The 26,803-nt window shown below is 47.7% G+C and overlaps 4 non-coding genes across 4 annotated transcripts; all 4 read right to left on the minus strand.

Moving 5' to 3' along the window:
- Positions 1 to 3,341: 3,341 nt before the first annotated feature.
- TRNAK-UUU (transfer RNA lysine (anticodon UUU)) lies at positions 3,342 to 3,414 on the minus strand. The gene has a single exon. It is a non-coding gene; the product is annotated as a tRNA-Lys (tRNA).
- An 11,549-nt stretch (positions 3,415 to 14,963) lies between these two features.
- On the minus strand, positions 14,964 to 15,036 carry TRNAS-GCU (transfer RNA serine (anticodon GCU)). The gene has a single exon. It is a non-coding gene; the product is annotated as a tRNA-Ser (tRNA).
- Positions 15,037 to 22,163: 7,127 nt separating this feature from the next.
- TRNAS-GCU (transfer RNA serine (anticodon GCU)) lies at positions 22,164 to 22,236 on the minus strand. The gene has a single exon. It is a non-coding gene; the product is annotated as a tRNA-Ser (tRNA).
- Positions 22,237 to 24,522: 2,286 nt separating this feature from the next.
- TRNAS-GCU (transfer RNA serine (anticodon GCU)) lies at positions 24,523 to 24,595 on the minus strand. Its single transcript has one exon. It is a non-coding gene; the product is annotated as a tRNA-Ser (tRNA).
- Between the last annotated feature and the right edge of the window lie 2,208 nt (positions 24,596 to 26,803).

Raw genomic sequence — 26,803 nt, forward strand, 5'->3', positions numbered from 1 at the left:
TAACAGCCGAACGCGCAATCCATTGCGCTACGGAAGCCCAAAAAATAAATGTTCGTTAGGTATTGTGGAAAAACTCTGACTTTTTACGTTACATTTGAGATCCCATAACACCGCTCCCGTGTGCGCTCGAACCACCAACCTTTCAGTTAACAGCCGAACGCGCTATCCATTGCGCCACGGAAGCCCAAAAAATAAATGTTCGTCAGGTATTGTGGAAAAACTCTGACTTTTTACGTTACATTTGACATCCCATAACACCGCTCCCGGGTGGGCTCGAACCACCAACCTATTGGATAACAGCCGAACGCGCTAACCATTGAGCCACGGAAGCTCAGAAATTGAATGGTTGTCAGGTATTGTGGAAAAACTCTGACTTTTTACGTTACATTTGAGATCCCATAACACCGCTCCCGGCTGGGCTCGAACCACCAACCTTTCGGTTAACAGCCGAACGCGCTAACCATTGCGCCACGGAAGCCCAAAAAAAAATGTTCGTCAGGTATTGTGGAAAAACTTTGCCTTTTTACGTTACATTTGAGACTTCACAACACCGCTCCCGGGTGGGCTCGAACCACCAACCTATTGGTTAACAGCCGAACGCGCTAACCATTGAGCCACGGAAGCTCAGAAATTGAAAGGTTGTCAGGTATTGTGGAAAAGTTATGACTTTTCACGCTACATCTGAGACCCCACAACACCTCTCCCGGGTGGGCTCCAACCACCAACCTTTCGGTTAACAGCCGAACGCGCTAACCATTGCGCCACGGAAGCCCAAAAATTAAATGTTCGTCAGGTATTGTGGAAAAACTTTGCCTTTTTACGTTACATTTGAGACTTCACAACACCGCTCCCGGGTGGGCTCGAACCACCAACCTTTCGGTTAACAGCCGAACGCGCTAACCATTGCGCTACGGAAGCCCAAAAAATAAATGGTTGTCAGGTATTGAGGAAAAATTATGACTTTTCACGCTACATCTGAGACCCCACAACACTTCTGCTGGGTGGGCTCCAACCACCAACCTTTTGGTTAACATCCGAACGCGCTAACCATGGAGCCAAAGAAGCTCAGAAATGAAATGGTCTTCAGCTATTGTGGAAAAACTCTGACTTTTACCTTACATTTGAGATCCCATAACACCGCTCCCGGGTGGGCTCGAACCACCAACATTTTGGTTAACAGCCGAACGCGCTAACCATTGCGCCACGGAAGCCCAAAAATTGAATGGTCGTCAGGTATTGTGGAAAAACTTTGGCTTTTTACGTTACATTTGAGATCCCACAACACCGCTCCCGGATGGGCTCGAACAACCAACCTATTGGTTAACAGCCGAACGCGATAACCATTGAGCCACGGGAGCTCAGAAATTAAATGGTTGTCACGTTATGTGGAAAAGTTTTGACTTTTTACGCTACTTCTGAGACTCCACAACACCTCTTCCGGGTGGGCTCGAACCACCAACCTTTCGGTTAACAGCCGAACGCGCTAACCATTGAGCCACGGAATCTCAGAAATTAAATGGTTGTCAGGTATTGTGGAAAAACTTTGGGTTTTTACGTTTCATTTGAGATCCCATAACACCGCTCCCGTGTGGGCTCGAACCACCAACCTATTGGTTAACAGCCGAACGCGATAACCATTGAGCCACGGGAGCTCAGAAATTAAATGGTTGTCACGTATTGTGGAAAATGTTTGGCTTTTTACGTTACATTTGAGACTTCACAACACCGCTCCCGGGTGGGCTCGAACCACCAACCTTTCGGTTAACAGCCGAACGCGCTAACCATTGTGTTACGGAAGCCCAAAAAATAAATGGTCGTCAGGTATTGTGGAAAAGCTTTGGCTTTTTACGTTACATTTGAGACTTCACAACACCGCTCCCGGGTGGGCTTGAAATACCAACCTTTCGGTTAACAGCCGAACGCGCTAACCATTGAGCCACGGAATCTCAGAAATTAAATGGTTGTCAGGTATTGTGGAAAAACTTTGGCTTTTTACGTTACATTTGAGATCCCACAACACCGCTCCCGGGTGGGCTCGAACCACCAACCTATTGGTTAACAGCCGAACGCGATAACCATTGAGCCACGGGAGCTCAGATATTAAATGGTTGTCACGTATTGTGGAAAAGTTTTGACTTTTTACGTTACATCTGAGACTCCACAACACCTCTCCCGGGTGGGCTCGAACCACCAACCTTTCGGTTAACAGCCGAACGCGCTAACCATTGCGCTACGGAAGCCCAAAAAAAAATGGTCAACAGGTATTGTGGAAAAACTCTGACTTTTTACGTTACATTTGAGATCCCATAACACCGCTCCCGGGTCGGCTTGAACCACCAACCTTTCGGTTAACAGCCGAACGCGCTAACCATTGAGCCACGGAATCTCTGAAATTAAATGGTTGTTAGGTATTGTGGAAAAACTTTCGCTTTTTACGTTACATTTGAGATCCCACAACACCGCTCCCGTGTGGGCTCGAACCACCAACCTTTCGGTTAACAGCCGAACGCGCTAACCATTGCGCCACGGAAGCCCAAAAAAAAATGTTCGTCAGGTATTGTGGAAAAACTTTGCCTTTTTACGTTACATTTGAGACTTCACAACACCGCTCCCGGGTGGGCTCGAACCACCAACCTATTGGTTAACAGCCGAACGCGCTAACCATTGAGCCAAGGAAGCTCAGAAATTGAAAGGTTGTCAGGTATTGTGGAAAAGTTATGACTTTTCACGCTACATCTGAGACCCCACAACACCTCTCCCGGGTGGGCTCCAACCACCAACCTTTCAGTTAACAGCCGAACGCGCTAACCATTGCGCCACGGAAGCCCAAAAATTAAATGTTCGTCAGGTATTGTGGAAAAACTTTGCCTTTTTACGTTACATTTGAGACTTCACAACACCGCTCCCGGGTGGGCTCGAACCACCAACCTATTGGTTAACAGCCGAACGCGCTAACCATTGAGCCACGGAAGCTCAGAAATTGAATGGTTGTCAGCTATTGTGGAAAAGTTATGACTTTTCACGCTACATCTGAGACCCCACAACACCTCTCCCGGGTGGGCTCGAACCACCAACATTTTGGTTAACAGCCGAACGCGCTAACCATTGCGCCACGGAAGCCCAAAAATTAAATGGTCGTCAGGTATTGTGGAAAAACTCAGACTTTTTACGTTACATTTGAGATCCCAAAACACCTCTCCCGGGTGGGATCGAACCACCAACCTTTCGGTTAACAGCTGAACGCGCTAAAAAATGCGCCACGGAAGCCCAAAAATTAAATGTTCGTCAGGTATTGTGGAAAAACTCTGACTTTTTACGTTAAATTTAAGAACCCATAACACCGCTTCCGGGTGGGCTCGAACCACCAACCTTTCGGTTAAAAGCTGAACGCGCTAACCATTGCGCCACGGAAGCCCAAAAATTAAGTGTTCGTCAGGTATTGTGGAAAAACTCTGACTTTTTACGTTACATTTGAGACCCCACAACACCTCTCCCGGGTGGGCTCGAACCACCAACCTTTCGGTTAACAGCCGAACGCGCTAACCATTGCGCCACGGAAGCCCAAAAATTAAATGTTCGTCAGGTATTGTGGAAAAACTCTGACTTTTTACGTTACATTTGAGATCCCATAACACCGCTCCCGGCTGGGCTCGAACCACCAACCTTTCGGTTAACAGCCGAACGCGCTAACCATTGCGCCACGGCAGCCCAAAAATTAAATGTTCGTCAGGTATTGTGGAAAAACTCTGACTTTTTACGTTACATTTGAGATCCCATAACACCGCTCCCGGCTGGGCTCGAACCACCAACCTTTCGGTTAACAGCCGAACGCGCTAACCATTGCGCCACGGAAGCCCAAAAAAAATGTTCGTCAGGTATTGTGGAAAAACTTTGCCTTTTTACGTTACATTTGAGACTTCACAACACCGCTCCCGGGTGGGCTCGAACCACCAACCTATTGGTTAACAGCCGAACGCGCTAACCCTTGACCCACGGAAGCTCAGAAATTGAAAGGTTGTCAGGTATTGTGGAAAAGTTATGACTTTTCACGCTACATCTGAGACCCCACAACACCTCTCCCGGGTGGGCTCGAACCACCAACCTTTCGGTTAACAGCCGAAGGGCTAACCATTGCGCAACGGAAGCCCAAAAAATAAATGGTCGTCAGGTATTGAGGAAAAGCTTTGGATTTTTACGTTACATTTGAGTCTTCACAACACCGCTCCCGGGTGGGCTTGAACCACCAACCTTTCGGTTAACAGCCGAACGCGCTAACCATTGAGCCACGGAATCTCAGAAATTAATTGGTTGTCAGGTATTGTGGAAAAACTTTGGCTTTTTACCTTACATTTGAGATCCCACAACACCGCTCCCGGGTGGGCTCGAACCACCAACCTATTGGTTAACAGCCGAACGCGATAACCATTGAGCCACGGGAGCTCAGAAATTACATATTTGTCACGTATTGTGGAAACGTTTTGACTTATTACGCTACATCTGAGACTCCACAACACCTCTCTCGCGTGGGCTCGAACCACCAACCTATTGATTAACATCCGAACGCGCTAACCATGGAGCCAAAGAAGCTCAGAAATGAAATGGTCTTCAGCTATTGTGGAAAAACTCTGACTATTTACCTTACATTTGAGATCCCATAACACCGCTCCCGGGTGGGCTCGAACCACCAACATTTTGGTTAACAGCCGAACGCGCTAACCATTGCGCCACGGAAGCCCAAAAATTAAATGGTCGTCAGGTATTGTGGAAAACTCTGACTTTTTACGTTACATTTCAGACCCCATAACACCGCTCCCGGGTGGGCTCGAACCACCAACCTTTCGGTTAACAGCCGAACGCGCTAACCATTGCGCCACGGAAGCCCAAAAAATAATGTTCGTCAGGTATTGTGGAAAAACTTTGCCTTTTTACGTTACATTCGAGACTTCACAACACCGCTCCCGGGTGGGCTCGAACCACCAACTTTTCGGTTAACAGCTGAACGCGCTGCGCGCTAACCATTGCGCCACGGAAGCCCAAAAATTAAATGTTCGTCAGGTATTGTGGAAAAACTCTGACTTTTTACGTTACATTTGAGATCCCATAACACCGCTTTCGGGTGTGCTCGAACCACCAACCTATTGGTTAACAGCCTAACGCGCTAACCATTGAGCCGCGGAAGCTCAGAAACTGAATGGTTGTCAGGTATTGTGGAAAAGTTATGACTTTTCACGCTACATCTGAGACCCCACAACACCTCTCCCGGGTGGGCTCGAACCACCAACCTTTCGGTTAACAGCTGAACGCGCTAACTATTGCGCCACGGAAGCCCAAAAATTAAATGTTCGTCAGGTATTGTGGAAAAACTCTGACTTTTTACGTTACATTTGAGATCCCATAACACCGCTTCCGGGTGGGCTCGAACCACCAACCTTTCGGTTAACAGCTGAACGCGCTAACCATTGAGCCACGGAAGCTCAGAAACTGAATGGTTGTCAGGTATTGTGGAAAAGTTATGAGTTTTCACGCTACATCTGAGACCCCACAACACCTCTCCCGGGTGGGCTCGAGCCACCAACCTTTCGGTTTTCAGCTGAACGCGCTAACCATTGCGCCACGGAAGCCCAAAAATTAAATGTTCGTCAGGTATTGTGGAAAAACTGTGACTTTTTACGTTACATTTGAGATCCCATAACACCGCTCCCGGGTGGGCTCGAACCACCAACCTATTGGATAACAGCCGAACGCGCTAACCATTGAGCCACGGAAGCTCAGAAATTGAATGGTTTTCAGGTATTGTGGAAAAACTCTGACTTTTTACGTTACACTTGAGATCCCATAACACCGCTTCCGGGTGGGATCGAACCACCAACCTTTCGGTTAACAGCTGAACGCGCTAAAAAATGCGCCACGGAAGCCCAAAAATTAAATGTTCGTCAGGTATTGTGGAAAAACTCTGACTTTTTACGTTAAATTTAAGAACCCATAACACCGCTTCCGGGTGGGCTCGAACCACCAACCTTTCGGTTAAAAGCTGAACGCGCTAACCATTGCGCACCGGAAGCCCAAAAATTAAGTGTTCGTCAGGTATTGTGGAAAAACTCTGACTTTTTACGTTACATTTGAGACCCCACAACACCTCTCCCGGGTGGGCTCGAACCACCAACCTTTCGGTTAACAGCCGAACGCGCTAACCATTGTGCCACGGAAGCCCAAAAATTAAATGTTCGTCAGGTATTGTGGAAAAACTCTGACTTTTTACGTTACATTTGAGATCCCATAACACCGCTCCCGGCTGGGCTCGAACCACCAACCTTTCGGTTAACAGCCGAACGCGCTAACCATTGCGCCACGGAAGCCCAAAAAAAAATGTTCGTCAGGTATTGTGGAAAAACTTTGCCTTTTTACGTTACATTTGAGACTTCACAACACCGCTCCCGGGTGGGCTCGAACCACCAACCTATTGGTTAACAGCCGAACGCGCTAACCATTGAGCCACGGAAGCTCAGAAATTGAAAGGTTGTCAGGTATTGTGGAAAAGTTATGACTTTTCACGCTACATCTGAGACCCCACAACACCTCTCCCGGGTGGGCTCCAACCACCAACCTTTCGGTTAACAGCCGAACGCGCTAACCATTGCGCCACGGAAGCCCAAAAATTAAATGTTCGTCAGGTATTGTGGAAAAACTTTGCCTTTTTACGTTACATCTGAGACCCCACAACACTTCTCCTGGGTGGGCTCGAACCACCAACCTTTTGGTTAACATCCGAACGCGCTAACCATGGAGCCACGGAAGCTCAGAAATTGAATGGTTGTCAGGTATTGTGGAAAAACTCTGACTTTTACCTTACATTTGAGATCCCATAACACCGCTCCCGGGTGGGCTCGAACCACCAACATTTTGGTTAACAGCCGAACGCGCTAACCATTGCGCCACGGAAGCCCAAAAATTAAATGGTCGTCAGGTATTGTGGAAAAACTTTGGCTTTTTACGTTACATTTGAGATCCCACAACACCGCTCCCGGATGGGCTCGAACAACCAACCTATTGGTTAACAGCCGAACGCTCTAACCATTGAGCCACGGAAGCTCAGAAATTAAATGGTTGCCAGGTATTGTGGAAAAGTTATGACTTTTCACGCTACATCTGAGACTCCACAACACCTCTCCCGGGTGGGCTCGAACCACCAACCTTTTTGTGGAAAAGTTTTGACTTTTCACGCTACATCTGAGACCCCACAACACCTCTCCCGGGTGGGCTCGAACCACCAACCTTTCGGTTAACAGCCGAACGCGCTAACCATTGCGCTACGGAAGCCCAAAAAATAAATGGTTGTCAGGTATTGAGGAAAAATTATGACTTTTCACGCTACATCTGAGACCCCACAACACTTCTCCTGGGTGGGCTCCAACCACCAACCTTTTGGTTAACATCCGAACGCGCTAACCATGGAGCCAAAGAAGCTCAGAAATGAAATGGTCTTCAGCTATTGTGGAAAAACTCTGACTTTTACCTTACATTTGAGATCCCATAACACCGCTCCCGGGTGGGCTCGAACCACCAACATTTTGGTTAACAGCCGAACGCGCTAACCATTGCGCCACGGAAGCCCAAAAATTAAATGGTCGTCAGGTATTGTGGAAAAACTTTGGCTTTTTACGTTACATTTGAGATCCCACAACACCGCTCCCGGATGGGCTCGAACAACCAACCTATTGGTTAACAGCCGAACGCTCTAACCATTGAGCCACGGAAGCTCAGAAATTAAATGGTTGCCAGGTATTGTGGAAAAGTTATGACTTTTCACGCTACATCTGAGACTCCACAACACCTCTCCCGGGTGGGCTCGAACCACCAACCTTTTTGTGGAAAAGTTTTGACTTTTCACGCTACATCTGAGACCCCACAACACCTCTCCCGGGTGGGCTCGAACCACCAACCTTTCGGTTAACAGCTGAACGCGCTAACCATAGCGCCACGGAAGCCCAAAAATAAAATGTTCGTCAGGTATTGTGGAAAAACTTTGGCTTTTTACGTTACATTTGAGATCCCACTACACCGCTCCCGGGTCGGCTCGAACCACCAAGCTATTGGTTAACAGCCGAACGCTCTAACCATTGAGCCACGGAAGCTCAGAAATTAAATGGTTGTCAGGTATTGTGGGAAAACTTTGGCTTTTTACGTTACATTTGAGATCTCACAACACCACTCCCGAGTGGGCTCGAACCACCAACCTATTGGTTAACAGCCGAACGCGATAACCATTGAGCCATGGGAGCTCAGAAATTAAATGGTTGTCACGTATTGTGGAAAAACTTTGGCTTTTTACGTTACATTTGAGACTTCACAACACCGCTCCCGGGTGGGCTCGAACCACCAACCTTTGGGTTAACAGCCGAACGCGCTAACCATTGCGCTACGGAAGCCCAAAAAATAAATGGTCGTCAGGTATTGTGGAAAAACTTTGGCTTTTTAAGTTACATTTGAGACTCCACAACACCACTCCCGGGTGGGCTCGAACCACCAACCTTTCGGTTAACATCCGAACGCGCTAACCATGGAGCCAAAGAAGCTCAGAAATGAAATAGTCTTCAGCTATTGTGGAAAAACTCTGACTTTTTACGTTTCATTTGAGATCCCATAACACCGCTCCCGTGTGGGCTCGAACCACCAACCTATTGGTTAACAGCCGAACGCGATAACCATTGAGCCACGGGAGCTCAGAAATTAAATGGTTGTCACGTATTGTGGAAAAGTTTTGACTTTTTACGCTACATCTGAGACTCCACAACACCTCTTCCGGGTGGGCTCGAACCACCAACCTTTCGGCTAACAGCCGAACGCGCTAACCATTGAGCCACGGAATCTCAGAAATTAAATGGTTGTCAGGTATTGTGGAAAAACTTTGGCTTTTTACGTTACATTTGAGATCCCACAACACCGCTCCCGGGTGGGCTCGAACCACCAACCTATTGGTTAACAGCCGAACGCGATAACCATTGAGCCACGGGAGCTCAGAAATTAAATGGTTGTCACGTATTGTGGAAAATGTTTGGCTTTTTACGTTACATTTGAGACTTCACAACACCGCTCCCGGGTGGGCTCGAACCACCAACCTTTCGGTTAACAGCCGAACGCGCTAACCATTGCGTTACGGAAGCCCAAAAAATAAATGATCGTCAGGTATTGTGGAAAAGCTTTGGCTTTTTACGTTACATTTGAGACTTCACAACACCGCTCCCGGGTGGGCTTGAAATACCAACCTTTCGGTTAACAGCCGAACGCGCTAACCATTGAGCCACGGAATCTCAGAAATTAAATGGTTGTCAGGTATTGTGGAAAAACTTTGGCTTTTTACGTTACATTTGAGATCCCACAACACCGCTCCCGTGTGGGCTCGAACCACCAACCTATTGGTTAACAGCCGAACGCGATAACCATTGAGCCACGGGAGCTCAGAAATTAAATGGTTGTCACGTATTGTGGAAAAGTTTTGACTTTTTACGCTACATCTGAGACTCCACAACACCTCTTCCGGGTGGGCTCGAACCACCAACCTTTCGGTTAACAGCCGAACGCGCTAACCATTGAGCCACGGAATCTCAGAAATTAAATGGTTGTCAGGTATTGTGGAAAAACTTTGGCTTTTTACGTTACATTTGAGATCCCACAACACCGCTCCCGGGTGGGCTCGAACCACCAACCTATTGGTTAACAGCCGAACGCGATAACCATTGAGCCACGGGAGCTCAGAAATTAAATGGTTGTCACGTATTGTGGAAAATGTTTGGCTTTTTACGTTACATTTGAGACTTCACAACACCGCTCCCGGGTGGGCTCGAACCACCAACCTTTCGGTTAACAGCCGAACGCGCTAACCATTGCGTTACGGAAGCCCAAAAAATAAATGGTCGTCAGGTATTGTGGAAAAGCTTTGGCTTTTTACGTTACATTTGAGACTTCACAACACCGCTCCCGGGTGGGCTTGAAATACCAACCTTTCGGTTAACAGCCGAACGCGCTAACCATTGAGCCACGGAATCTCAGAAATTAAATGGTTGTCAGGTATTGTGGAAAAACTTTGGCTTTTTACGTTACATTTGAGATCCCACAACACCGCTCCCGTGTGGGCTCGAACCACCAACCTATTGGTTAACAGCCGAACGCGATAGCCATTGAGCCACGGAAGCTCAGAAATTGAATGGTTGTCAGGTATTGTGGAAAAGTTATGACTTTTCACGCTACATCTGAGACCCCACAACACCTCTCCTGGGTGGGCTCGAACCAACAACCTTTCGGTTAACAGCTGAACGCGCTAAAAAATGCGCCACGGAAGCCCAAAAATTAAATGTTCGTCAGGTATTGTGGAAAAACTATGACTTTTTACGTTACATTTGAGATCCCAAAACACCTCTCCCGGGTGGGATCGAACCACCAACCTTTCGGTTAACAGCTGAACGCGCTAAAAAATGCGCCACGGAAGCCCAAATATTAAATGTTCGTCAGGTATTGTGGAAAAACTCTGACTTTTTACGTTAAATTTAAGAACCCATAACACCGCTTCCGGGTGGGCTCGAACCACCAACCTTTCGGTTAAAAGCTGAACGCGCTAACCATTGCGCAACGGAAGCCCAAAAATTAAATGTTCGTCAGGTATTGTGGAAAAACTCTGACTTTTTACGTTACATTTGAGATCCCATAACACCGCTCCCGGCTGGGCTCGAACCACCAACCTTTCGGTTAACAGCCGAACGCGCTAACCATTGCGCCACGGAAGCCCAAAAAAAAATGTTCGTCAGGTATTGTGGAAAAACTTTGCCTTTTTACGTTACATTTGAGACTTCACAACACCGCTCCCGGGTGGGCTCGAACCACCAACCTATTGGTTAACAGCCGAACGCGCTAACCATTGAGCCAAGGAAGCTCAGAAATTGAAAGGTTGTCAGGTATTGTGGAAAAGTTATGACTTTTCACGCTACATCTGAGACCCCACAACACCTCTCCCGGGTGGGCTCCAACCACCAACCTTTCGGTTAACAGCCGAACGCGCTAACCATTGCGCCACGGAAGCCCAAAAATTAAATGTTCGTCAGGTATTGTGGAAAAACTTTGCCTTTTTACGTTACATTTGCGACTTCACAACACCGCTCCCGGGTGGGCTCGAACCACCAACCTATTGGTTAACAGGCGAACGCGCTAACCATTGAGCCACGGAAGCTCAGAAATTGAATGGTTGTCAGCTATTGTGGAAAAGTTATGACTTTTCACGCTACATCTGAGACCCCACAACACCTCTCCCGGGTGGGCTCGAACCACCAACATTTTGGTTAACAGCCGAACGCGCTAACCATTGCGCCACGGAAGCCCAAAAATTAAATGGTCGTCAGGTATTGTGGAAAAACTTTGGCTTTTTACGTTACATTTGAGATCCCACTACACCGCTCCCGGGTGGGCTCGAACCACCAAGCTATTGGTTAACAGCCGAACGCTTTAACCATTGAGCCACGGAAGCTCAGAAATTAAATGGTTGTCAGGTATTGTGGGAAAACTTTGGCTTTTTACGTTACATTTGAGATCTCACAACACCACTCCCGGGTGGGCTCGAACCACCAACCTATTGGTTAACAGCCGAACGCGATAACCATTGAGCCATGGGAGCTCAGAAATTAAATGGTTGTCACGTATTGTGGAAAAACTTTGGCTTTTTACGTTACATCTGAGACTTCACAACACCGCTCCCGGGTGGGCTCGAACCACCAACCTTTGGGTTAACAGCCGAACGCGCTAACCATTGCGCTACGGAAGCCCAAAAAATTAAATGTTCGTCAGGTATTGTGGAAAAACTTTGCCTTTTTACGTTACATTTGCGACTTCACAACACCGCTCCCGGGTGGGCTCGAACCACCAACCTATTGGTTAACAGGCGAACGCGCTAACCATTGAGCCACGGAAGCTCAGAAATTGAATGGTTGTCAGCTATTGTGGAAAAGTTATGACTTTTCACGCTACATCTGAGACCCCACAACACCTCTCCCGGGTGGGCTCGAACCACCAACATTTTGGTTAACAGCCGAACGCGCTAACCATTGCGCCACGGAAGCCCAAAAATTAAATGGTCGTCAGGTATTGTGGAAAAACTTTGGCTTTTTACGTTACATTTGAGATCCCACTACACCGCTCCCGGGTGGGCTCGAACCACCAAGCTATTGGTTAACAGCCGAACGCTCTAACCATTGAGCCACGGAAGCTCAGAAATTAAATGGTTGTCAGGTATTGTGGGAAAACTTTGGCTTTTTACGTTACATTTGAGATCTCACAACACCACTCCCGGGTGGGCTCGAACCACCAACCTATTGGTTAACAGCCGAACGCGATAACCATTGAGCCATGGGAGCTCAGAAATTAAATGGTTGTCACGTATTGTGGAAAAACTTTGGCTTTTTACGTTACATTTGAGACTTCACAACACCGCTCCCGGGTGGGCTCGAACCACCAACCTTTGGGTTAACAGCCGAACGCGCTAACCATTGCGCTACGGAAGCCCAAAAAATAAATGGTCGTCAGGTATTGTGGAAAAACTTTGGCTTTTTAAGTTACATTTGAGACTCCACAACACCACTCCCGGGTGGGCTCGAACCACCAACCTTTCGGTTAACATCCGAACGCGCTAACCATGGAGCCAAAGAAGCTCAGAAATGAAATAGTCTTCAGCTATTGTGGAAAAACTCTGACTTTTTACGTTTCATTTGAGATCCCATAACACCGCTCCCGTGTGGGCTCGAACCACCAACCTATTGGTTAACAGCCGAACGCGATAACCATTGAGCCACGGGAGCTCAGAAATTAAATGGTTGTCACGTATTGTGGAAAAGTTTTGACTTTTTACGCTACATCTGAGACTCCACAACACCTCTTCCGGGTGGGCTCGAACCACCAACCTTTCGGTTAACAGCCGAACGCGCTAACCATTGAGCCACGGAAGCTCAGAAATTGAATGGTTGTCAGCTATTGTGGAAAAGTTATGACTTTTCACGCTACATCTGAGACCCCACAACACCTCTCCCGGGTGGGCTCGAACCACCAACATTTTGGTTAACAGCCGAACGCGCTAACCATTGCGCCACGGAAGCCCAAAAATTAAATGGTCGTCAGGTATTGTGGAAAAACTCTGACTTTTTACGTTACATCTGAGACCCCACAACACCTCTCCTGGGTGGGCTCGAACCAACAACCTTTCGGTTAACAGCTGAACGCGCTAAAAAATGCGCCACGGAAGCCCAAAAATTAAGTGTTCGTCAGGTATTGTGGAAAAACTCTGACTTTTTACGTTGCATTTGAGACCCCACAACACCTCTCCCGGGTGGGCTCGAACCACCAACCTTTCGGTTAACAGCCGAACGCGCTAACCATTGCGCCACGGAAGCCCAAAAATTAAATGTTCGTCAGGTATTGTGGAAAAACTCTGACTTTTTACGTTACATTTGAGATCCCATAACACCGCTCCCGGCTGGGCTCGAACCACCAACCTTTCGGTTAACAGCCGAACGCGCTAACCATTGCGCCACGGCAGCCCAAAAATTAAATGTTCGTCAGGTATTGTGGAAAAACTCTGACTTTTTACGTTACATTTGAGATCCCATAACATCGCTCCCGGCTGGGCTCGAACCACCAACCTTTCGGTTAACAGCCGAACGCGCTAACCATTGCGCCACGGAAGCCCAAAAAAAATGTTCGTCAGGTATTGTGGAAAAACTTTGCCTTTTTACGTTACATTTGAGACTTCACAACACCGCTCCCGGGTGGGCTCGAACCACCAACCTATTGGTTAACAGCCGAACGCGCTAACCATTGACCCACGGAAGCTCAGAAATTGAAAGGTTGTCAGGTATTGTGGAAAAGTTATGACTTTTCACGCTACATCTGAGACCCCACAACACCTCTCCCGGGTGGGCTCGAACCACCAACCTTTCGGTTAACAGCCGAAGGGCTAACCATTGCGCAACGGAAGCCCAAAAAATAAATGGTCGTCAGGTATTGAGGAAAAGCTTTGGATTTTTACGTTACATTTGAGACTTCACAACACCGCTCCCGGGTGGGCTTGAACCACCAACCTTTCGGTTAACAGCCGAACGCGCTAACCATTGAGCCACGGAATCTCAGAAATTAATTGGTTGTCAGGTATTGTGGAAAAACTTTGGCTTTTTACGTTACATTTGAGATCCCACAGCACCTCTCTCGCGTGGGCTCGAACCACCAACCTATTGGTTAACATCCGAACGCGCTAACCATGGAGCCAAAGAAGCTCAGAAATGAAATGGTCTTCAGCTATTGTGGAAAAACTCTGACTATTTACCTTACATTTGAGATCCCATAACACCGCTCCCGGGTGGGCTCGAACCACCAACATTTTGGTTAACAGCCGAACGCGCTAACCATTGCGCCACGGAAGCCCAAAAATTAAATGGTCGTCAGGTATTGTGGAAAACTCTGACTTTTTACGTTACATTTGAGACCCCATAACACCGCTCCCGGGTGGGCTCGAACCACCAACCTTTCGGTTAACAGCCGAACGCGCTAACCATTGCGCCACGGAAGCCCAAAAAATAATGTTCGTCAGGTATTGTGGAAAAACTTTGCCTTTTTACGTTACATTTGAGACTTCACAACACCGCTCCCGGGTGGGCTCGAACCACCAACCTATTGGTTAACAGCCGAACGCGCTAACCATTGAGCCAAGGAAGCTCAGAAATTGAAAGGTTGTCAGGTATTGTGGAAAAGTTATGACTTTTCACGCTACATCTGAGACCCCACAACACCTCTCCCGGGTGGGCTCGAACCACCAACCTTTCGGTTAACAGCTGAACGCGCTAACCATTGCGCCACGGAAGCCCAAAAATTAAATGTTCGTCAGGTATTGTGGAAAAACTCTGACTTTTTACGTTACATTTGAGATCCCATAACACCGCTTCCGGGTGGGCTCCAACCACCAACCTTTCGGTTAGCAGCTGAACGCGCTAACCATTGAGCCACGGAAGCTCAGAAACTGAATGGTTGTCAGGTATTGTGGAAAAGTTATGACTTTTCACGCTACATCTGAGACCCCACAACACCTCTCCCGGGTGGGCTCGAGCCACCAACCTTTCGGTTAACAGCTGAACGCGCTAACCATTGCGCCACGGAAGCCCAAAAATTAAATGTTCGTCAGGTATTGTGGAAAAACTCTGACTTTTTACGTTACATTTGAGATCCCATAACACCGCTCCCGGGTGGGCTTGAACCACCAACCTTTTGGTTAACAGCCGAACGCGCTAACCATTGAGCCACGGAAGCTCAGCAATTAAATGGTTGTCAGGTATTGTGGAAAAGTTATGACTTTTCACGCTACATCAGAGACCCCACAACACCTCTCCCGGGTGGGCTCGAACCACCAACTTTTCGGTTAACAGCTGAACGCGCTGCGCGCTAACCATTGCGCCACGGAAGCCCAAAAATTAAATGTTCGTCAGGTATTGTGGAAAAACTCTGACTTTCTACGTTACATTTGAGATCCCATAACACCGCTCCCGGGTGGGCTCGAACCACCAACCTTTCGGTTAACAGCTGAACGCGCTAACCATTGCGCCACGGAAGCCCAAAAATTAAATGTTCGTCAGGTATTGTGGAAAAACTCTGACTTTTTACGTTACATTTGAGATCCCATAACACCGCTCCCGGGTGGGCTCGAATCACCAACCTATTGGTTAACAGCCTAAAGCGCCAACCATTGAGCCACGGAAGCTCACAAATTCAATGGTTGTCAGGTATTGTTGAAAAGTTATGACTTTTCACGCTACATCTGAGACCCCACAACACCTCTCCCGAGTGGGCTCGAACCACCAACCTATTGGTTAACAGCTGAACGCGCTAAAAAATATGCCACGGAAGCCCAAAAATTAAATGTTCGTCAGGTATTGTGGAAAAACTCTGACTTTTTACGTTACATTTGAGATCCCACAACACCGCTCCCGGGTGGGCTCGAACCACCAACCTTTCGGTTAACAGCTGAACGCGCTAACCATTGCGCCACGGAAGCCCAAAAATTAAATGTTCGTCAGGTATTGTGGAAAAACTCTGACTTTTTACGTTACATTTGAGATCCCATAACACCGCTTTCGGGTGTGCTCGAACCACCAACCTATTGGTTAACAGCCTAACGCGCTAACCATTGAGCCGCGGAAGCTCAGAAACTGAATGGTTGTCAGGTATTGTGGAAAAGTTATGACTTTTCACGCTACATCTGAGACCCCACAACACCTCTCCCGGGTGGGCTCGAACCACCAACCTTTCGGTTAACAGCTGAACGCGCTAACCATTGCGCCAAGGAAGCCCAAAAATTAAATATTCGTCAGGTATTGTGGAAAAACTCTGACTTTTTACGTTACATTTGAGATCCCATAACACCGCTTCCGGGTGGGCTCGAACCATCAACCTTTCGGTTAACAGCTGAACGCGCTAACCATTGAGCCACGGAAGCTCAGAAACTGAATGGTTGTCAGGTATTGTGGAAAAGTTATGACTTTTCACGCTACATCTGAGACCCCACAACACCTCTCCCGGGTGGGCTCGAACCACCAACCTATTGGTTAACAGCCGAACGCGCTAACCATTGAGCCACAAAAGCTCAGAAATTAAATGGTTGGCAGGTATTGTGGAAAAGTTATGACTTTTCACGCTACATCAGAGACCCCACAACACCTCTCCCGGGTGGGCTCGAACCACCAACTTTTCGGTTAACAGCTGAACGCGCTAACCATTGCGCCACGGAAGCCCAAAAATTAAATGTTCGTCAGGTATTGTGGAAAAACTCTGACTTTTTACGTTACATTTGAGATCCCATAACACCGCTTCCGGGTGGGCTCGAACCATCAACCTTTCGGTTAACAGCTGAACGCGCTAACCATTGAGCCACGGAAGCCCAAAAATTAAATGTTCGTCAGGTATTGTGGAAAAACTTTGCCTTTTTACGTTACATTTGCGACTTCACAACACCGCTCCCGGGTGGGCTCGAACCACCAACCTTTCGGTTAACAGCCGAACGCGCTAACCATTGCGTTACGGAAGCCCAAAAAATAAATGGTCGTCAGGTATTGTGGAAAAGCTTTGGCTTTTTACGTTACATTTGAGACTTCACAACACCGCTCCCGGGTGGGCTTGAAATACCAACCTTTCGGTTAACAGCCGAACGCGCTAACCATTGAGCCACGGAATCTCAGAAATTAAATGGTTGTCACGTATTGTGGAAAAGTTTTGACTTTTTACGCTACATCTGAGACTCCACAACACCTCTTCCGGGTGGGCTCGAACCACCAACCTTTCGGTTAACAGCCGAACGCGCTAACCATTGAGCCACGGAATCTCAGAAATTAAATGGTTGTCAGGTATTGTGGAAAATGTTTGGCTTTTTACGTTACATTTGAGACTTCACAACACCGCTCCCGGGTGGGCTCGAACCACCAACCTTTCGGTTAACAGCCGAACGCGCTAACCATTGCGTTACGGAAGCCCAAAAAATAAATGGTCGTCAGGTATTGTGGAAAAGCTTTGGCTTTTTACGTTACATTTGAGACTTCACAACACCGCTCCCGGGTGGGCTTGAAATACCAACCATTCGGTTAACAGCCGAACGCGCTAACCATTGAGCCACGGAATCTCAGAAATTAAATGGTTGTCAGGTATTGTGGAAAAACTTTGGCTTTTTACGTTACATTTGAGATCCCACAACACCGCTCCCGGGTGGGCTCGAACCACCAACCTATTGGTTAACAGCCGAACGCGATAACCATTGAGCCACGGGAGCTCAGATATTAAATGGTTGTCACGTATTGTGGAAAAGTTTTGACTTTTTACGTTACATCTGAGACTCCACAACACCTCTCCCGGGTGGGCTCGAACCACCAACCTTTCGGTTAACAGCCGAACGCGCTAACCATTGCGCTACGGAAGCCCAAAAAAAAATGGTCAACAGGTATTGTGGAAAAACTCTGACTTTTTACGTTACATTTGAGATCCCATAACACCGCTCCCGGGTGGGCTTGAACCACCAACCTTTCGGTTAACAGCCGAACGCGCTAACCATTGAGCCACGGAATCTCAGAAATTAAATGGTTGTCAGGTATTGTGGAAAAACTTTGGCTTTTTACGTTACATTTGAGATCCCACAACACCGCTCCCGTGTGGGCTCGAACCACCAACCTATTGGTTAACAGCCGAACGCGATAGCCATTGAGCCACGGAAGCTCAGAAATTGAATGGTTGTCAGGTATTGTGGAAAAGTTATGACTTTTCACGCTACATCTGAGACCCCACAACACCTCTCCTGGGTGGGCTCGAACCAACAACCTTTCGGTTAACAGCTGAACGCGCTAAAAAATGCGCCACGGAAGCCCAAAAATTAAATGTTCGTCAGGTATTGTGGAAAAACTATGACTTTTTACGTTACATTTGAGATCCCAAAACACCTCTCTCGGGTGGGATCGAACCACCAACCTTTCGGTTAACAGCTGAACGCGCTAAAAAATGCGCCACGGAAGCCCAAACATTAAATGTTCGTCAGGTATTGTGGAAAAACTCTGACTTTTTACGTTAAATTTAAGAACCCATAACACCGCTTCCGGGTGGGCTCGAACCACCAACCTTTCGGTTAAAAGCTGAACGCGCTAACCATTGCGCAACGGAAGCCCAAAAATTAAGTGTTCGTCAGGTATTGTGGAAAAACTCTGACTTTTTACGTTACATTTGAGACCCCACAACACCTCTCCCGGGTGGGCTCGAACCACCAACCTTTCGGTTAACAGCCGAACGCGCTAACCATTGTGCCTCGGAAGCCCAAAAATTAAATGTTCGTCAGGTATTGTGGAAAAACTCTGACTTTTTACGTTACATTTGAGATCCCATAACACCGCTCCCGGCTGGGCTCGAACCACCAACCTTTCGGTTAACAGCCGAACGCGCTAACCATTGCGCCACGGAAGCCCAAAAAAAAATGTTCGTCAGGTATTGTGGAAAAACTTTGCCTTTTTACGTTACATTTGAGACTTCACAACACCGCTCCCGGGTGGGCTCGAACCACCAACCTATTGGTTAACAGCCGAACGCGCTAACCATTGAGCCAAGGAAGCTCAGAAATTGAAAGGTTGTCAGGTATTGTGGAAAAGTTATGACTTTTCACGCTACATCTGAGACCCCACAACACCTCTCCCGGGTGGGCTCCAACCACCAACCTTTCGGTTAACAGCCGAACGCGCTAACCATTGCGCCACGGAAGCCCAAAAATTAAATGTTCGTCAGGTATTGTGGAAAAACTTTGCCTTTTTACGTTACATTTGCGACTTCACAACACCGCTCCCGGGTGGGCTCGAACCACCAACATTTTGGTTAACAGCCGAACGCGCTAACCATTGCGCCACGGAAGCCCAAAAATTAAATGGTCGTCAGGTATTGTGGAAAAACTCTGACTTTTTACGTTACATTTGAGATCCCAAAACACCTCTCCCGGGTGGGATCGAACCACCAACCTTTCGGTTAACAGCTGAACGCGCTAAAAAATGCGCCACGGAAGCCCAAAAATTAAATGTTCGTCAGGTATTGTGGAAAAACTCTGACTTTTTACGTTACATTTGAGACCCCACAACACCTCTCCCGGGTGGGCTCGAACCACCAACCTTTCGGTTAACAGCCGAACGCGCTAACCATTGCGCCACGGAAGCCCAAAAATTAAATGTTCGTCAGGTATTGTGGAAAAACTCTGACTTTTTACGTTACATTTGAGATCCCATAACACCGCTCCCGGCTGGGCTCGAACCACCAACCTTTCGGTTAACAGCCGAACGCGCTAACCATTGCGCCACGGCAGCCCAAAAATTAAATGTTCGTCAGGTATTGTGGAAAAACTCTGACTTTTTACGTTACATTTGAGATCCCATAACATCGCTCCCGGCTGGGCTCGAACCACCAACCTTTCGGTTAACAGCCGAACGCGCTAACCATTGCGCCACGGAAGCCCAAAAAAAATGTTCGTCAGGTATTGTGGAAAAACTTTGCCTTTTTACGTTACATTTGAGACTTCACAACACCGCTCCCGGGTGGGCTCGAACCACCAACCTATTGGTTAACAGCCGAACGCGCTAACCATTGACCCACGGAAGCTCAGAAATTGAAAGGTTGTCAGGTATTGTGGAAAAGTTATGACTTTTCACGCTACATCTGAGACCCCACAACACCTCTCCCGGGTGGGCTCGAACCACCAACCTTTCGGTTAACAGCCGAAGGGCTAACCATTGCGCAACGGAAGCCCAAAAAATAAATGGTCGTCAGGTATTGAGGAAAAGCTTTGGATTTTTACGTTACATTTGAGACTTCACAACACCGCTCCCGGGTGGGCTTGAACCACCAACCTTTCGGTTAACAGCCGAACGCGCTAACCATTGAGCCACGGAATCTCAGAAATTAATTGGTTGTCAGGTATTGTGGAAAAACTTTGGCTTTTTACGTTACATTTGAGATCCCACAGCACCTCTCTCGCGTGGGCTCGAACCACCAACCTATTGGTTAACATCCGAACGCGCTAACCATGGAGCCAAAGAAGCTCAGAAATGAAATGGTCTTCAGCTATTGTGGAAAAACTCTGACTATTTACCTTACATTTGAGATCCCATAACACCGCTCCCGGGTGGGCTCGAACCACCAACATTTTGGTTAACAGCCGAACGCGCTAACCATTGCGCCACGGCAGCCCAAAAATTAAATGTTCGTCAGGTATTGTGGAAAAACTCTGACTTTTTACGTTACATTTGAGATCCCATAACATCGCTCCCGGCTGGGCTCGAACCACCAACCTTTCGGTTAACAGCCGAACGCGCTAACCATTGCGCCACGGAAGCCCAAAAAAAATGTTCGTCAGGTATTGTGGAAAAACTTTGCCTTTTTACGTTACATTTGAGACTTCACAACACCGCTCCCGGGTGGGCTCGAACCACCAACCTATTGGTTAACAGCCGAACGCGCTAACCATTGACCCACGGAAGCTCAGAAATTGAAAGGTTGTCAGGTATTGTGGAAAAGTTATGACTTTTCACGCTACATCTGAGACCCCACAACACCTCTCCCGGGTGGGCTCGAACCACCAACCTTTCGGTTAACAGCCGAAGGGCTAACCATTGCGCAACGGAAGCCCAAAAAATAAATGGTCGTCAGGTATTGAGGAAAAGCTTTGGATTTTTACGTTACATTTGAGACTTCACAACACCGCTCCCGGGTGGGCTTGAACCACCAACCTTTCGGTTAACAGCCGAACGCGCTAACCATTGAGCCACGGAATCTCAGAAATTAATTGGTTGTCAGGTATTGTGGAAAAACTTTGGCTTTTTACGTTACATTTGAGATCCCACAGCACCTCTCTCGCGTGGGCTCGAACCACCAACCTATTGGTTAACATCCGAACGCGCTAACCATGGAGCCAAAGAAGCTCAGAAATGAAATGGTCTTCAGCTATTGTGGAAAAACTCTGACTATTTACCTTACATTTGAGATCCCATAACACCGCTCCCGGGTGGGCTCGAACCACCAACATTTTGGTTAACAGCCGAACGCGCTAACCATTGCGCCACGGAAGCCCAAAAATTAAATGGTCGTCAGGTATTGTGGAAAACTCTGACTTTTTACGTTACATTTGAGACCCCATAACACCGCTCCCGGGTGGGCTCGAACCACCAACCTTTCGGTTAACAGCCGAACGCGCTAACCATTGCGCCACGGAAGCCCAAAAAATAATGTTCGTCAGGTTTTGTGGAAAAACTTTGCCTTTTTACGTTACATTTGAGACTTCACAACACCGCTCCCGGGTGGGCTCGAACCACCAACCTATTGGTTAACAGCCGAACGCGCTAACCATTGAGCCAAGGAAGCTCAGAAATTGAAAGGTTGTCAGGTATTGTGGAAAAGTTATGACTTTTCACGCTACATCTGAGACCCCACAACACCTCTCCCGGGTGGGCTCGAACCACCAACCTTTCGGTTAACAGCTGAACGCGCTAACCATTGCGCCACGGAAGCCCAAAAATTAAATGTTCGTCAGGTATTGTGGAAAAACTCTGACTTTTTACGTTACATTTGAGATCCCATAACACCGCTTCCGGGTGGGCTCCAACCACCAACCTTTCGGTTAGCAGCTGAACGCGCTAACCATTGAGCCACGGAAGCTCAGAAACTGAATGGTTGTCAGGTATTGTGGAAAAGTTATGACTTTTCACGCTACATCTGAGACCCAACAACACCTCTCCCGGGTGGGCTCGAGCCACCAACCTTTCGGTTAACAGCTGAACGCGCTAACCATTGCGCCACGGAAGCCCAAAAATTAAATGTTCGTCAGGTATTGTGGAAAAACTCTGACTTTTTACGTTACATTTGAGATCCCATAACACCGCTCCCGGGTGGGCTTGAACCACCAATCTTTTGGTTAACAGCCGAACGCGCTAACCATTGAGCCACGGAAGCTCAGCAATTAAATGGTTGTCAGGTATTGTGGAAAAGTTATGACTTTTCACGCTACATCAGAGACCCCACAACACCTCTCCCGGGTGGGCTCGAACCACCAACTTTTCGGTTAACAGCTGAACGCGCTGCGCGCTAACCATTGCGCCACGGAAGCCCAAAAATTAAATGTTCGTCAGGTATTGTGGAAAAACTCTGACTTTCTACGTTACATTTGAGATCCCATAACACCGCTCCCGGGTGGGCTCGAACCACCAACCTTTCGGTTAACAGCTGAACGCGCTAACCATTGCGCCACGGAAGCCCAAAAATTAAATGTTCGTCAGGTATTGTGGAAAAACTCTGACTTTTTACGTTACATTTGAGATCCCATAACACCGCTCCCGGGTGGGCTCGAATCACCAACCTATTGGTTAACAGCCTAAAGCGCCAACCATTGAGCCACGGAAGCTCAGAAATTCAATGGTTGTCAGGTATTGTTGAAAAGTTATGACTTTTCACGCTACATCTGAGACCCCACAACACCTCTCCCGAGTGGGCTCGAACCACCAACCTATTGGTTAACAGCTGAACGCGCTAAAAAATATGCCACGGAAGCCCAAAAATTAAATGTTCGTCAGGTATTGTGGAAAAACTCTGACTTTTTACGTTACATTTGAGATCCCACAACACCGCTCCCGGGTGGGCTCGAACCACCAACCTTTCGGTTAACAGCTGAACGCGCTAACCATTGCGCCACGGAAGCCCAAAAATTAAATGTTCGTCAGGTATTGTGGAAAAACTCTGACTTTTTACGTTACATTTGAGATCCCATAACACCGCTTTCGGGTGTGCTCGAACCACCAACCTATTGGTTAACAGCCTAACGCGCTAACCATTGAGCCGCGGAAGCTCAGAAACTGAATGGTTGTCAGGTATTGTGGAAAAGTTATGACTTTTCACGCTACATCTGAGACCCCACAACACCTCTCCCGGGTGGGCTCGAACCACCAACCTTTCGGTTAACAGCTGAACGCGCTAACCATTGCGCCACGGAAGCCCAAAAATTAAATGTTCGTCAGGTATTGTGGAAAAACTCTGACTTTTTACGTTACATTTGAGATCCCATAACACCGCTTCCGGGTGGGCTCGAACCATCAACCTTTCGGTTAACAGCTGAACGCGCTAACCATTGAGCCACGGAAGCTCAGAAACTGAATGGTTGTCAGGTATTGTGGAAAAGTTATGACTTTTCACGCTACATCTGAGACCCCACAACACCTCTCCCGGGTGGGCTCGAACCACCAACCTATTGGTTAACAGCCGAACGCGCTAACCATTGAGCCACGGAAGCTCAGAAATTAAATGGTTGGCAGGTATTGTGGAAAAGTTATGACTTTTCACGCTACATCAGAGACCCCACAACACCTCTCCCGGGTGGGCTCGAACCACCAACTTTTCGGTTAACAGCTGAACGCGCTAACCATTGCGCCACGGAAGCCCAAAAATTAAATGTTCGTCAGGTATTGTGGAAAAACTCTGACTTTTTACGTTACATTTGAGATCCCATAACACCGCTTCCGGGTGGGCTCGAACCATCAACCTTTCGGTTAACAGCTGAACGCGCTAACCATTGAGCCACGGAAGCCCAAAAATTAAATGTTCGTCAGGTATTGTGGAAAAACTTTGCCTTTTTACGTTACATTTGCGACTTCACAACACCGCTCCCGGGTGGGCTCGAACCACCAACCTATTGGTTAACAGCCTAACGCGCTAACCATTGAGCCGCGGAAGCTCAGAAACTGAATGGTTGTCAGGTATTGTGGAAAAGTTATGACTTTTCACGCTACATCTGAGACCCCACAACACCTCTCCCGGGTGGGCTCGAACCACCAACCTTTCGGTTAACAGCTGAACGCGCTAACCATTGCGCCACGGAAGCCCAAAAATTAAATGTTCGTCAGGTATTGTGGAAAAACTCTGACTTTTTACGTTACATTTGAGATCCCATAACACCGCTTCCGGGTGGGCTCCAACCACCAACCTTTCGGTTAGCAGCTGAACGCGCTAACCATTGAGCCACGGAAGCTCAGAAACTGAATGGTTGTCAGGTATTGTGGAAAAGTTATGACTTTTCACGCTACATCTGAGACCCCACAACACCTCTCCCGGGTGGGCTCGAGCCACCAACCTTTCGGTTAACAGCTGAACGCGCTAACCATTGCGCCACGGAAGCCCAAAAATTAAATGTTCGTCAGGTATTGTGGAAAAACTCTGACTTTTTACGTTACATTTGAGATCCCATAATACCGCTCCCGGGTGGGCTTGAACCACCAACCTTTTGGTTAACAGCCGAACGCGCTAACCATTGAGCCACGGAAGTTCAGCAATTAAATGGTTGTCAGGTATTGTGGAAAAGTTATGACTTTTCACGCTACATCAGAGACCCCACAACACCTCTCCCGGGTGGGCTCGAACCACCAACTTTTCGGTTAACAGCTGAACGCGCTGCGCACTAACCATTGCGCCACGGAAGCCCAAAAATTAAATGTTCGTCAGGTATTGTGGAAAAACTCTGACTTTCTACGTTACATTTGAGATCCCATAACACCGCCCCCGGGTGGACTCGAACCACCAACCTTTCGGTTAACAGCTGAACGCGCTAACCATTGCGCCACGGAAGCCCAAAAATTAAATGTTCGTCAGGTATTGTGGAAAAACTCTGACTTTTTACGTTACATTTGAGATCCCATAACACCGCTCCCGGGTGGGCTCGAATCACCAACCTATTGGTTAACAGCCTAAAGCGCCAACCATTGAGCCACGGAAGCTCAGAAATTCAATGGTTGTCAGGTATTGTTGAAAAGTTATGACTTTTCACGCTACATCTGAGACCCCACAACACCTCTCCCGAGTGGGCTCGAACCACCAACCTATTGGTTAACAGCTGAACGCGCTAAAAAATATGCCACGGAAGCCCAAAAATTAAATGTTCGTCAGGTATTGTGGAAAAACTCTGACTTTTTACGTTACATTTGAGATCCCACAACACCGCTCCCGGGTGGGCTCGAACCACCAACCTTTCGGTTAACAGCTGAACGCGCTAACCATTGCGCCACGGAAGCCCAAAAATTAAATGTTCGTCAGGTATTGTGGAAAAACTCTGACTTTTTACGTTACATTTGAGATCCCATAACACCGCTTTCGGGTGTGCTCGAACCACCAACCTATTGGTTAACAGCCTAACGCGCTAACCATTGAGCCGCGGAAGCTCAGAAACTGAATGGTTGTCAGGTATTGTGGAAAAGTTATGACTTTTCACGCTACATCTGAGACCCCACAACACCTCTCCCGGGTGGGCTCGAACCACCAACCTTTCGGTTAACAGCTGAACGCGCTAACCATTGCGCCACGGAAGCCCAAAAATTAAATGTTCGTCAGGTATTGTGGAAAAACTCTGACTTTTTACGTTACATTTGAGATCCCATAACACCGCTTCCGGGTGGGCTCGAACCATCAACCTTTCGGTTAACAGCTGAACGCGCTAACCATTGAGCCACGGAAGCTCAGAAACTGAATGGTTGTCAGGTATTGTGGAAAAGTTATGACTTTTCACGCTACATCTGAGACCCCACAACACCTCTCCCGGGTGGGCTCGAACCACCAACCTATTGGTTAACAGCCGAACGCGCTAACCATTGAGCCACGGAAGCTCAGAAATTAAATGGTTGGCAGGTATTGTGGAAAAGTTATGACTTTTCACGCTACATCAGAGACCCCACAACACCTCTCCCGGGTGGGCTCGAACCACCAACTTTTCGGTTAACAGCTGAACGCGCTAACCATTGCGCCACGGAAGCCCAAAAATTAAATGTTCGTCAGGTATTGTGGAAAAACTCTGACTTTTTACGTTACATTTGAGATCCCATAACACCGCTTCCGGGTGGGCTCGAACCATCAACCTTTCGGTTAACAGCTGAACGCGCTAACCATTGAGCCACGGAAGCTCAGAAACTGAATGGTTGTCAGGTATTGTGGAAAAGTTATGACTTTTCACGCTACATCTGAGACCCCACAACACCTCTCCCGGGTGGGCTCGAACCACCAACCTATTGGTTAACAGCCGAACGCGCTAACCATTGAGCCACGGAAGCTCAGAAATTAAATGGTTGGCAGGTATTGTGGAAAAGTTATGACTTTTCACGCTACATCAGAGACCCCACAACACCTCTCCCGGGTGGGCTCGAACCACCAACTTTTCGGTTAACAGCTGAACGCGCTAACCATTGCGCCACGG

Source organism: Phalangium opilio, unplaced genomic scaffold (genome assembly GCF_054372755.1).
Source record: "Phalangium opilio isolate 3A_F unplaced genomic scaffold, DU_Popi_V2 ptg000505l_1, whole genome shotgun sequence".
Lineage (NCBI taxonomy): Eukaryota > Metazoa > Arthropoda > Arachnida > Opiliones > Phalangiidae > Phalangium > Phalangium opilio.